The sequence below is a fragment of the Erythrolamprus reginae genome, chromosome 6 (assembly GCF_031021105.1).
Source record: "Erythrolamprus reginae isolate rEryReg1 chromosome 6, rEryReg1.hap1, whole genome shotgun sequence".
In the NCBI taxonomy this organism is placed as follows: Eukaryota; Metazoa; Chordata; class Lepidosauria; order Squamata; family Dipsadidae; genus Erythrolamprus; species Erythrolamprus reginae.
In genome coordinates, this window is record NC_091955.1 from 85140528 (window position 1) to 85152976 (window position 12449).

Sequence of the window (12449 nt, forward strand, 5' to 3'; positions counted from 1 at the left end):
GTATTATTCTTCTATCCATTCCAGAAATGGGTGATTTGAAAAATGGGTGATTTTCCAAAATTTACCATCCAACACCACTGAGAGCAAGCTATTAAATAGCAATGGTGCCCTATAAAGTTTATTTTTTTTAACATACAATGGTAGTTTAAAATAAATTTTTACTATATCAGATGTATTCCGGTGAGACTTTATTATATTATGTATTTCTACTTCAGTAGCATTGTTCTACTACTATATTGTTTTTATTATTGTTGTGAGCCACCCCGAGTCTTCGGAGAGGGGAGGCATACAAATCTAATTAATAATAATAATAATAATAATAATAATAATAATAATAATAATAATAATACAAAGTAACTAAACCGGTATGCAAGTTAAAGCTGTGCTTAGACCAGGATGCTCTTGCAATGGTGAGTGCCACCTGATTATCACCCAAGTGGTTTATTACCACACATAATACCTAGGTCTAGATTTGAAAATGATTTTGGAAAATAGAACTGGTATAGAATGTGGTGGCCAAGTGCATGGAGAAACGCATGGAACAGAAGTTGCCTTCAGAAGTTGTGGGAACGTCATCACTGGAAGGAAGCTTTCAAGAAGAGACTGGACTTCCATCTGTTGGAAATAGTGGAGTCCTCTGCTTGGGTGGGTGTTGGACTGATGACCTATAGGTCCCTTCCAACTCTGTTAATCTATTAAAAAGATGCCAACGGGTTTTCAAGCCCAAATCAAAGAGTTGGTCATGACATATAGTTCTGCACAACATAGCACCAAATCAGATCAAGGACCATCTTATCAACCTGTCCAATATGGTCTTCTAAACAAGGCCTGTTAAGGATTCTGCTCCCTTGAGAAATCCATGGGATAGTGACAAGATGCCAAGCTTCCTTGACTTCAGTCCCCAGTCTGTGAAATAGTTTGTGGCCGATATATGACTGTTCTCATTGCATTTGGGACTGCCTCATGCATCCCATTATGACCTATAAAGCCCTCCATGGCACCTTCATGGCACCGGACCAGAATATCTTCGGGACCGCCTTCTGCCGCACGAATGCCCAGAATCCCAAGATCACTCACTTCTCTTTCTTGGGAATGATCCAGCAATAGAAATTTAACACACCTGCCCCTGAAAACAATAGGATCCAGGCTTGAGTTAACAGGTCCTATTTCTTGGGAAAAGGTTTTATTTAATTTCTGTTAATAAAATTTTATACTTTCAACCAATGATTTCATGCTTCAAAGTTGAGCTTTCGCAAGTGTCACATTAAACATTTAATTAAAAAAATAAATATGCTGTAATCATAACACATGAACAGTATGTGTTGGCTAGAGCCTCATCCATGCTAAGTTGAACTAAGGACACAGTGGCATTTGTTCTCTTTCAGTCTTCTCTTAAGTTGCCACCTCGGGGCCAAATCTTGGCACCAATGTTAATCCTTGCCATTTTTATGTCTTATTCTGCTGGTGCCTGGTTCTACTGACAGTCAACGCCTTACAGCTGACTGCCCTGTTAGTCAGCAGAATTCGGAGCTATCTGTCACTATTATTTAAGTCAAGTACTCACTCCCCTCAGAGCTTTCTCTACAGAGAATCAACGTAAAATCCACGTTGCTTCCAGGTTTTAAGAGACAGACAGAACCCTTCGTCAAACGAAAGAACAGTGGTATATTCTCAGCAATAAGAATATGTCTTAAACATCGAGGGGTTTTCTTCTTTTCAACTCTTCATGTTTAACTTTTTGACAAGGCAAGGGTTCCGCTTAGCAAAGAGCCCGAGGTGACAGGAAAGGAAGAGAGGAAGAGATGCTATCAAAATAGAAGAGGAAGAAGTGTGGTGAGTCTGGATAGTCCTGGTAACAATGGCATAAAATGGGTTGGTTGGTTAGTGTTCTGTCAGGCTCTCTGGTAGAATCCTCCCAAAAATGCACAGGTACAAATTTCAGACACACACACGTTTGAAAATTCAAAACAATGTTTTTTATAATGAAAATTCACTTAAACCAAGCCCTCTTTTGGTATAGCAAAGAGCACTCGTCTCCAAACAAACTGGTAATTTGTACAAGTCCCTTATCAGTTCTGTGATACTTAGCTTGCAGCTGTGAGGCAATTCACAGTCCTTCTTCTTTCACAAAGGGAAACACACTTTGCTCTGGGTTAGTTTCAAAGCGGGGAAAAATCAGCACACAAAAAGTCAAAGTCAGTAAAGCAGTCACGAAACACACAGATCAGATAATCCTCCACAACTTTTCACCTTACGAACCTTGTCCTGGAACCAATTAAGTTCGTAAGACAATGTATCACTGTACAGTTTAACTGCTCCAGAAGAGCCGTTCTCCACCTCACCCTGCCCAAACATACAGCCACCTCTCGTCCACCTTGCTCCCTCACACCCGAGGGGAGCAGCGACAAGCCGTGGGCTCAGCTGTAGGGGAGCTGTTCCAGATGAGCCTGTATCTCCTGAGGCCGCCGCTGTTGGAGCCGCGACAGGCGAGAGGCTGACCCGACAACTGTATGTTCAGGCAGAGCAAAAATGGTTGGCCCTGTTCTATCGGGCCAATAAAGAAGCACGGACGTTCCAGCCCATCCACTCCATGAGCAAAGCAGGCGGCATGAAGGAGACCACTTGGCAGCAGAAGGTTGTGTGGAGGAGGGGCAGCGGAGGACCTCCCCTCACTTGTCCTCCATGCACGAAGACAAACCGCCACCTGCTCTGAACTCCTTGCTGCTCTCGCACTAACGCCCCCCCCCAAAAGCTTCTGGAGCTTGGGGAGGGCAAAAAACCAGGCCTAACGGGCCCACTGGAAGTTGGGAAATGGGGCATTTCCAGCCTCCGTAGGGCCTACCATAAGTTTGGAAAAGGCCATTTCTGGCCTCCAGAGGCTTCAGAGAGGCCTACTAGGCCCAAAATGGGGGCATGGTGGGATCATACACATATGCACAGTGGAGCAGAGATTTGTGCACACATGCACAGGGAGTGGAGCTGTGCAGGGGTTACATGTGCATGCACAAGGGGCATTGGATTATGGGTGTTGGCACAAGCGCGCACACTAGCACATGTGCACGCATTTTTGGCATCCGAGGGAAAAAAGGTTAGCCATCACTTCAATAGCTGAATCTGTTGAACAAAGGGCCTTTGGAGCCAAGATTTAGTAGGCATTTACATTAAATTGTCTATGCACTGTTCCAGCCACAGGGATTTTTATATACCTCACAACTATGTCTGTAATAAATCTATGTCAGTGATTACCTCTTTATAAAGCTATGGCAGAAATACAAATACAGCTCTTGAATTTGCAGGGCTAAAGTACAATAGTTGTATGTAATTCATTCTTCTGCCAAGAATCTTCTTCCACATTCAAGCTGGGCAGAACGTGTAAGTTTATTTCCAAGCACATCACTGATTATGACCTCTTTAAGAAAAGTATGAACTCTATTTTATTCCAAATTTAGCTCTTGAAAAGAAATGTCTCCGTTATGTAAGATGAACATTACTGACCTAACTTTCTGAACTCTTCAGGGAAAGGTTTCTTAAGAATATGTGTTAATGTCTTGCAATTCCTCACGGGAGGGTTAAAATAGGTTAAGAAATTGAGGAAGCCATAGCAAGATAACGCCAGATTTTCAGGTTTAAGGCCAACACAACTAACAAACCAGGACTGAATATCCAACAGTCTCCATTTTATTGTACAAGTTGGAAATTGGAAAATAGTTCTAACCAAAGAATCAACATTGTATTTATTTATTTTTAATCATAAGAATTGTGATGGCTGGTACTTAACCTTAAAGCTATTTCAGATTCTCACTGCCTTTGCTAAATTAGGCAATGATTCAGAAGCCGTAACATGTCCAGGACTTGTCAATAAATATGATTGCAGACAGTAGTTAATTGGAGCCTATTACAAAATTGGTAGATCTGCATAATGAGCCGGGGTGGCGCAGCAGGCAGAGTGCTGTACTGCAGGCCACTGAAGCTGACTGTAGATCTATAGGTCAGCGGTTCAAATCTCATCACCGGCTCAGCCTTCCACCCTTCCGAGGTGGGTAAAATGAGGACCCGGATTGTGGGGGCAATAGGCTGGCTTGGTTAAAAAGTGCTATTGCTAACATGTTGTAAGTCTAAGGAGAAGGGCGGCATAAAAATTGAATGAATGAATGAATGAATGAATGAATGAATGAATGAATGAATGAATGAATACATTAAATAAATCCTGGGCCTCTTCGACAATAATTCTGCAAGCACCCGGTCACTACAGCTATGGATTTCTAAGATTTTTCACTTTTCACTGGTCCTTCAAACATTGTGAAACCACAAGTTTCTCCAGGAAATAAATATGATCCTTAGCATAAAGACAGTAGTGTAATACATGAGGACGTCTCAACATTTTCAGATGTGATATGCTAATTAATCTTCCCCTCCTATCTCACAGTAACTTTGGCTGAAGGAAAAGAGAGAGAAAAAGCATAATTAATCTAAGAGAACCAAGAGCAGTAAATGAGACCAAAACTTAGATTAATCAAGGGGAAAACTTGGGTAGAAAAAGGTGAGAAAAGGATTTTTTTTCCTGGCAATATGGATTTGCCACCTCATCAAAACATGCACTCCAACCAGTTTGAATCTGCTGGAGGTGTGTATAAAACTCTCAATTTTAAATTTTTTTTTAAACAGGCTTCCAAAACTTTAGAAAAGCCAGCAATTCTGGACACAATGCTGTTAATTACATCAACCAAGTCACTAGTCATGCAGAACAAGAGCTATGCTACACAACAGGTACATCATGCTTGAATTTCCAGCTGAATGCCCAGAAGCTCTGGGCACACCACAAAAGTCTGCAGGGCTCAAGGGAACACAAATAGTGGTACCTTTACAATGACACAAGCAGAGGAACACCACAAGGTACATAGGTGTATTAGGTATCTCAATATAGGTACATACGGGAATCGCAGATTTGCACAGTCAAATCAACATCTATGTGTTGTCATTTGGGGTTGCTGAAGTTTGCAGGGAACGCAGTAGTTCAAATATTATTTATAAATTAATACCTAACATTAAGGAAGATTGGACCTCAACGATTCTAAGAAACTAGACCAAGATGGTTAATATAATTTAATATAGTGAATATATTGAGATATTCTTTCCCCCTAGACCTTTATAATTTATGCATGGTATGTTTGTTTGTTTGTTTGTTTGTATGGATGTTTGGATTTTACAATAAGGGTTTTTTAGTTGTTTTAGTATTGTATTTACATGCTGTTTTTTACTACTGTTGTTAGCCGCCCCGAGTCTACAGAGAGGGGCGGCATACAAATCCAATAAATAATAATAATGATGATTCAGTAGCGAGTTCTAAATCCTGTCGCTACCGGTTCGCTTGAGAGCAGGTGCGCATTCACGCATGCACGCAATGCTTCTGCAGAAGCATACAGGTTGAGTGGGCAGAGCCTCCTGCCACCAGCTCTACCAGTTCGCCAAACCGGGCCAAACTGGAAGCAACCCACCACTGGTGTGGTTACATATAATTACATATTTATTCACTTAGATTTCCCAATGGAAAGCCTAAAATCCTCCCAAAATGAGTATCAATACATGTAATCCTCCATTAGTTTAGTGATTGTTCGAAATTAAAATGAAACAATAATTTAAAAAAGTGACTTATGAACTTTTTCACACTTACGACTGTTGCAGAATCCCCATGGTCATGTGATCAAAATGTGGCTGACTCATATTTATGACGGTTGCAGTGCCCTGGGGCCATGTGATCACCTTTTGTGAACCTTCTGACAAGCAAAGTCAATGGGGAAGCCAGATTAACTTAGCATCCCTGTTACTAATTTGAAAACTGCAGTGTTTCGCTTAACAACTGTGGCAACAAAAAGTTGTAAAATGGCACAAGGCTCACTTCACAACTGTCTCGTTTTAGCAATAAAAATTTTGGGCTGAATTGTGCTCATAATCAAGGACTACATGTAGCACAGTTAAAACCGCTTGAAACTGACTATAATGAACTTTCACATTTTAGAGTGCATAAAAGTGAGTTTAGCCGACTCAGCTTCCAATGTTCTTGAAATAAACTTGGAACCACAAGTAGAAGCATAAACACTAGTAACCCTGCAGGTACGGGACAGAGATACTATTTCTCCTATAATCTATTAATATCAACCACCCAAGCTTTCAGCTGTTGTTTTACAAATTTGACAAGGTAAAACTGTCGCTTACCTCTCGCTTTCAATAGACAGTAAAACTTCCTCTGGATTTACAACCAAGTGGTAATCACCCCTGTATTTGGAAAAGTAGCTTGGCAGGGAAAAAGCACACACACACACAAACACAGACGGACATGCACCTCTGGTATATTTCAAAACTATTCCCGGATGCAGAATGGTATTGACCTCCAATCGGATTAGAAAGACAGGTCTAGGAGATCACATCTATGATAAAAAAAAACCAATAGCTGAAATGGGACATGGAATTCTCGGGTCCATTCTCCATACCCTTCTCGTCTGCAAAACTGAATGCCGATGGAGACATAAACTCCTCAAAACCCACCTTTGTCGTCAGGCATGGGGGAATTGAAATATCTCCCCTGGGCCTATACAATTTATGTATGGTATGTTTGTACGTATGTCTGCTTAATAATGGGGTTTTTAAAATATTTTAAATTTTAAATTAAATTATTATATTTGTAATGAACTGTTTTATTGTATTGTGAGCCACCCCGAGTCTGCGGAGAGGGGCGGCATACAAATCTAATAAGTAAGTAAGTAAGTAAGTAAGTAAGTAAGTAAGTAAGTAAGTAAGTAAGTAAGTAAGTAAATAAATAAATAAATTAAAAAAACTACTAGATTTTAAGAGTCTTACAAGGCTTGCTGGAAGAAGAGAAAGATGCCTTACGTGCACGGAATCAAGGATGGCATGCAAAAGTAATTTAACAGATAAACCTCATTTCCCATTATTTCCTTCTATTGCGAAGAGTGTAGATGGCATTCCTTCCAATTCAGAAAGCAAAAAGATATATCCAGTAAAGCAGAAATAAGAATATATAGATTCTGAATTATTACACACACACAAATTATGTAAGGCAGAGACCTTGCACATATAAGCTTTTAGTGAGCACACCATTGCAGTCAAGCCATTTCTACATACACCGGTACTGACAGATATATTAAAGTTGACATACCAGCAGGGGAATGCACCATCAACACACGAGTGTTATATAATGAGGGAGGGGGGCATAAAATACTAAGAACTAATGTAAATAATGAAATAGAACTGCTTGAATTGTTGCACATTCAAAATGAAGCGTATCAAATTCTAAACATTTTACAAATCCCAGATATGTACTGTATTGTATGAGCCAAAATATGAAAAATGCATTGAATTACAAACGTTTTGCCCTGAGGGCACATCCACTGTTCTCCCACCATTCACTGTATCCCCACAATGACCCTGGAAGATAGCTTCTACTGGAAATGATTGCATAAGGCAGAGGTCTTCAAACTTGGCAACTTTAAGACTTGTGGATTTCAACGCCCAGAATTCTCCAGCCAGCTATGCTCCACAGCTGGCTGGAGAATTCTGGGAGTTGAAGTCCGCAAGTCTTAAAAGTTGCCAAGTTTGGGAACCCTTGGCATAAGGTCTGTAATTTCAGAGATGGAAATCTGAACCACTGTCTGAATCCTTTGAAGTATACTTCTCTCCCCGAGGTAATACTTTTGCAAAATGGGATTTAAAATGAGGTGAAGATCAAAGCACTATTCTGCTCAACAGGAGTATCAGGATTTGAAGAAGGCTCCTGAAAGAAAGGCAAATAAAAAATTTCTCCAAACTGAGTGTTATGTTTGAAGTAGGTCTGTTTAAATAATTGGGAGGAGTTAGTGTGACTATTTATTTTTATTTATTTGTTTTGTCCAATACACAAGAATACACAATGAAGGTTATATAGGATATACTCGAGTAGAATGTATTAAAGAATAGACAATATAGGAATAAAATATAACTATGAAAGAATAGCAGAAAAGATATAGGGATAGAAGAGAAGATGTAAGAGATATAGGAGAGACTATAGGACAGGGGATGATAGGCACTCCGGTGCACTTATGTACTGACCTCTTAGGAACCTGGTAAGGTCAACCATGGACAGTCTAAGGGTAAAGTGTTTGGGTTAGGGGATGATACTATGGAGTCCGGTAGTGAGCTCCACGCTTCGACAACTTGATTACTAAAGTCCTATTTTTTACAGTCAAGTTTGGAGTGGTTAATATTAAGCTTGAATCTGTTGTGTGCTCTTATGTTGTTGTGGTTGAAGCTGAAGTAGTCTTTGACAGGCAGGACGTTGCAGCATATGATCTTGTGGGCAATACTTAGATCACGTTTGAGGTGTCGTAGTTCTAAAGTTTCAAGATTCATGATTGTAAGTCTTGATTTGTAGGTATATTTGAGTCCCATTGGGATTGGGCAGCAGAGAAGTCGAATCAAATGAATGAATGAATGAATGAATGAGTGAATGAATGAATGAATGAATGAGTTTAAGAAAACTTTCTGGCATTAATATACTGCCATAATGTACATTTCTCCAATTCTTTGCTATTGCTATGGGTCAGACACACATGCACAGAAATAGACAGCAAATAGTGTACAGTATATCATCTGTACAGTATTGTTTCTGAGAGACAAATGCTTTTTTCCTTGTTTTCCTCCCCCAAAACTAAGATGCGTCCTATACTCCAGTGCGTTTTATAGACCGAAAAATACAGCATATGTACTGGGAAAATGGATGATGGCCTTTTCACCTGTCTAGGATCTATTAGCCATTTTCCAAAGTAATACGTTTACTGAACTGAAGTACATTTACTTAATCAATTGGGCATTGATACATCTGATGAAAATCAGGTCCTACAATCAACATACATACAACTTGCCTTAAATCCTAGCTGAAAAATTGAGATATTTATTCATTTGTCCAATACACAAATACATAGGAAGAAAAATAGACATGTAGTAATATATATATAAGGGTAAAGTGAACTTAGAGGAGAGGATATATGAAAGAAAGAAAATATATATGATAAGTGAGAGAAAGGAAAGACAATTGGACAGGGGACGAAAGGCACACCAGTGCACTTATGTACTACTGAAAAATATTTCCCTCCCATTTCAAACGTTATCCAAACATTCCTCACTTTATACCGCCAGTTCTGAACATGATGATACTTGAAAATCCAACAGGCATTTTAGAAGCTGACGTCAGCACTGGGCATCATTCTTCTGAATGAGTCAAGGTAATTTCCTGCTAAAGAAAAATGGCCTTGACTGAACCCCACCTTCCTTTCACAGTTAATGGACAACCAACACCTGACTCAATGGAAAGGTGATGATGAATTTTTTGTCTCTCAAAGGACATCTCCTCCAGGCATGCTAAAGTAACATGCAGGGATAGCAAAAACCAGCTTTATTTCCAAGTCGATGCAAATGGAAAGATTTACACTTCTCCTAGGGAAAGATGCTCCAGGCATAATCTAAGGAGTGCCTGGAGTTAAACAGTGGAACATAAAATAATCCCAAGAGGGAGGAAAAGCAATGAGTTGTGCCTAATACAAAAGACTGCTTTAGATAGAGGTGAAGCAATTTATTATTCATCTCTCATTTTATTTTATTTATTTTATTTTTTATTTTGTCCAATGCACAATACATAGAAGAGAATAGACATGAGGTAATATATATAAAGAAAAATATAAGATAGAGGAGAAGATATATGAAAGGAAGAAAATATATATGATATATGAGATAAAGGAAAGACAATTGGAGAAGGGACGAAAGGCACACCGGTACACTTATGTACGCCCCTTACTGACCTTATAGGAACCTGGAGAGGTCAAATGTGGATAGTCTAAGGGAGAAATGTTGGGGGTTAGGGGTTGACACTACTGAGTCCGGTAATGAGTTCCACGCTTCAACAACTCAATTGTTAAAGTCATATTTTTTACAGTCAAGTTTGCAGCGGTTAATATTAAGTTTGAATCTGTTGCGTGCTCTTGTGTTGTTGCGGTTGAAGCTGAAGTAGTCATTGACAGGTAGGACGTTGCAGCATATGATCTTGTGGGCAATACTTAAATTGTGTTTTAGACGGCGTAGTTCTAAGCTTTTTTATACTGAAGCAAGATAACCCATCAATAAATCCTGCTCCAGCAAACAACTGCATTTCACATCATTTAAAAAATGATGGAGCAGAGCTTTCTAGAGCAATTCCAGAATCCATTTAAGTTTCAAACTTAAATTCTTTCCCTGGAAGACCACTCAACAAGTAAAACCGTACTATCTTCCCTTAAGACTCCACCACCGCTAAAAATGCAGGCTGTTTTCCGTTTGTTTCTCTTGGCTTTCCTTTAGCCACAACTAACCCCACATGGGATTTAGCATGCTCGCAAATCCAGCCTAAGCTCAACTTGGAGATAATTGCTCTGCCTTTACAGCCCTTTTGGTACCAGATCATGCTTTGGCAAAGCAAGATGGGCTGCCCATGGCATATGGTGAGCAACGGGACACAGAAGGTGGAGCTGGATTTACTGGTTGATGCCTGCTACTCAACAGACTGTCACAGGTTTCTGGCAGCTCCGAGCATGTGTGCAAGGACCGTGAACAACGTCTGACTGGGAGAAGTTGAAAGAACTATTTGGGTTCTTTGCCTGCATACCGTTTGCAATTCGATATTACTGTTGGGCTCGGAGTCCTGGAGGGAAGGATACAGGATTTGCAAGCTTGGAACTCCATGCACTCTGATCCTAAGGGGCTAATATATTTCCCCTAACCAGGATTGATACTGGATTGCAAAACAAAACTGTTTCCCCCCAACCTCCCTGAACAAGAGTTCAGTGTTTTTGAGACAAAATGATCCTGTTGCTTCTTTCAAATCACCACTTATCTCCTTGAAATACACAAAATTGCTTTCTTCTGGCCAGCCTACAGGCTGGATCGGATTGAAGAAGGTCAGATTAAAAAAAAGTTAACTCCCAGGCCAGTTTGAGCTTCTGTGCTGTAGAAATCCAATACTGCCCCATCGCATCTCGAGGCTCACCTTTCGCCAGCATGACTGCAGCAAGAGCAGGCAAAGGGGTACAAGAAGGGGTACGGGGGGGGGTAGATACTTCAAACCAATCCCTCAAGGGCTACAGCTTTCTTTGCCCCCCCTTGGCACCAAAATCTCCACTGGAAGTCTATCTGTACATCATAGCAATTGTGATGTAAACCAGGGGTCTCCAATCTTGGCAAACTTTAACACTTGTGGACTTCAACTCCCAGAATTCCTCAGCCAAGGTCCACAAGTCTATTTTAGTTGCCAAGGTTGGAGACCCCTGATCTAAACCCACGTAGAATTCTATTGAGCCACAATGGGAATCACCCAAACCCTTTTAGAAACACAGAGCCCATATTGCACAAACCCCAAAACTTCAAAAACACAGAACCATATCAGAATCCTTCCTTTTATCAACTGCTGAATGTCACTTCACTTCTGCAATTAAAAACCTCCTTCTGAGCAGCTTCCAAAGATTTTTCAATTTAAACAGGAATCTCCAAAGTTTGCAACATTGAGGCTTGTGGACTTCAACTCCCATAATTCCTCTGGGAGTTGAGGTCCACGAGCCTTAAAGTTGCCAAGGTTGGAGAACCCTGATCTAACCCCAGGTAGAATTCTATTGCTATTTGCAAACCTGGACTACCGAGATTGCAATTATTTATTTATTTATTGCATATAAATGATATTGCACATTGAATGATAGGTATGTTTTGATTGGATTGCTGAATTGTAGGTTTTAACTCGGGTCCTTGTTTTAATTTGTACTTGACTTCTTTTTGTTGTTATCTGTACTTTTGTATATTGTTTGTAAGCCCCCCTGAGTCCTTTGAGATTGGGAGGCATAGAAGTCGAATAAATAAATCACATATCACTCCAAAACGGACTCTGAGCGTCTAACAGTCATAAACACAAGTAAAAAGGGCAGTAAATACATCAATAACATCTACATAAAATTGTCAAAATCCATAAAAATTACAATATCCTAAAAAGAAAACCATATATACAGTACTCCCTATCAATCCTAATTCAATTCCAATTTCTAATTTTAATAATAAAAAAGGCAACACCATATGGCTTAATTCAGTGTTTCCCAACCTTGGCAACTTGAAGATATCTGGACTTCAACTCCCAGAATTCCCCAGCCAGCATTCGTTGGCTGAGGAATTCTGGGAGTTATTATTATTATTATTATTATTATTATTATTATTATTATTATTATTATTATTTATTAGATTTGTATGCCGCCCCTTTCCGTAGACTCGTAGAGTTGAAGTCCAGATATCTTCAAATTGCCAAGGTTGGGAAACACTGGCTTAATTAATAGCCACTAATGCAAAATCCCGCAGCCTCCTTCAGGATCGTGAATGGAAACAGGCGCTGC

The 12449-nt window shown here is 39.9% G+C and overlaps 1 protein-coding gene across 8 annotated transcripts in view; it reads right to left on the minus strand.

The window, feature by feature from the left end:
- The window catches only part of MICAL3 (microtubule associated monooxygenase, calponin and LIM domain containing 3), a 286121-nt gene that overhangs the window by 254044 nt on the left and 19628 nt on the right, over positions 1-12449 (minus strand). The gene's annotated exons all lie outside the window — the stretch shown is intronic.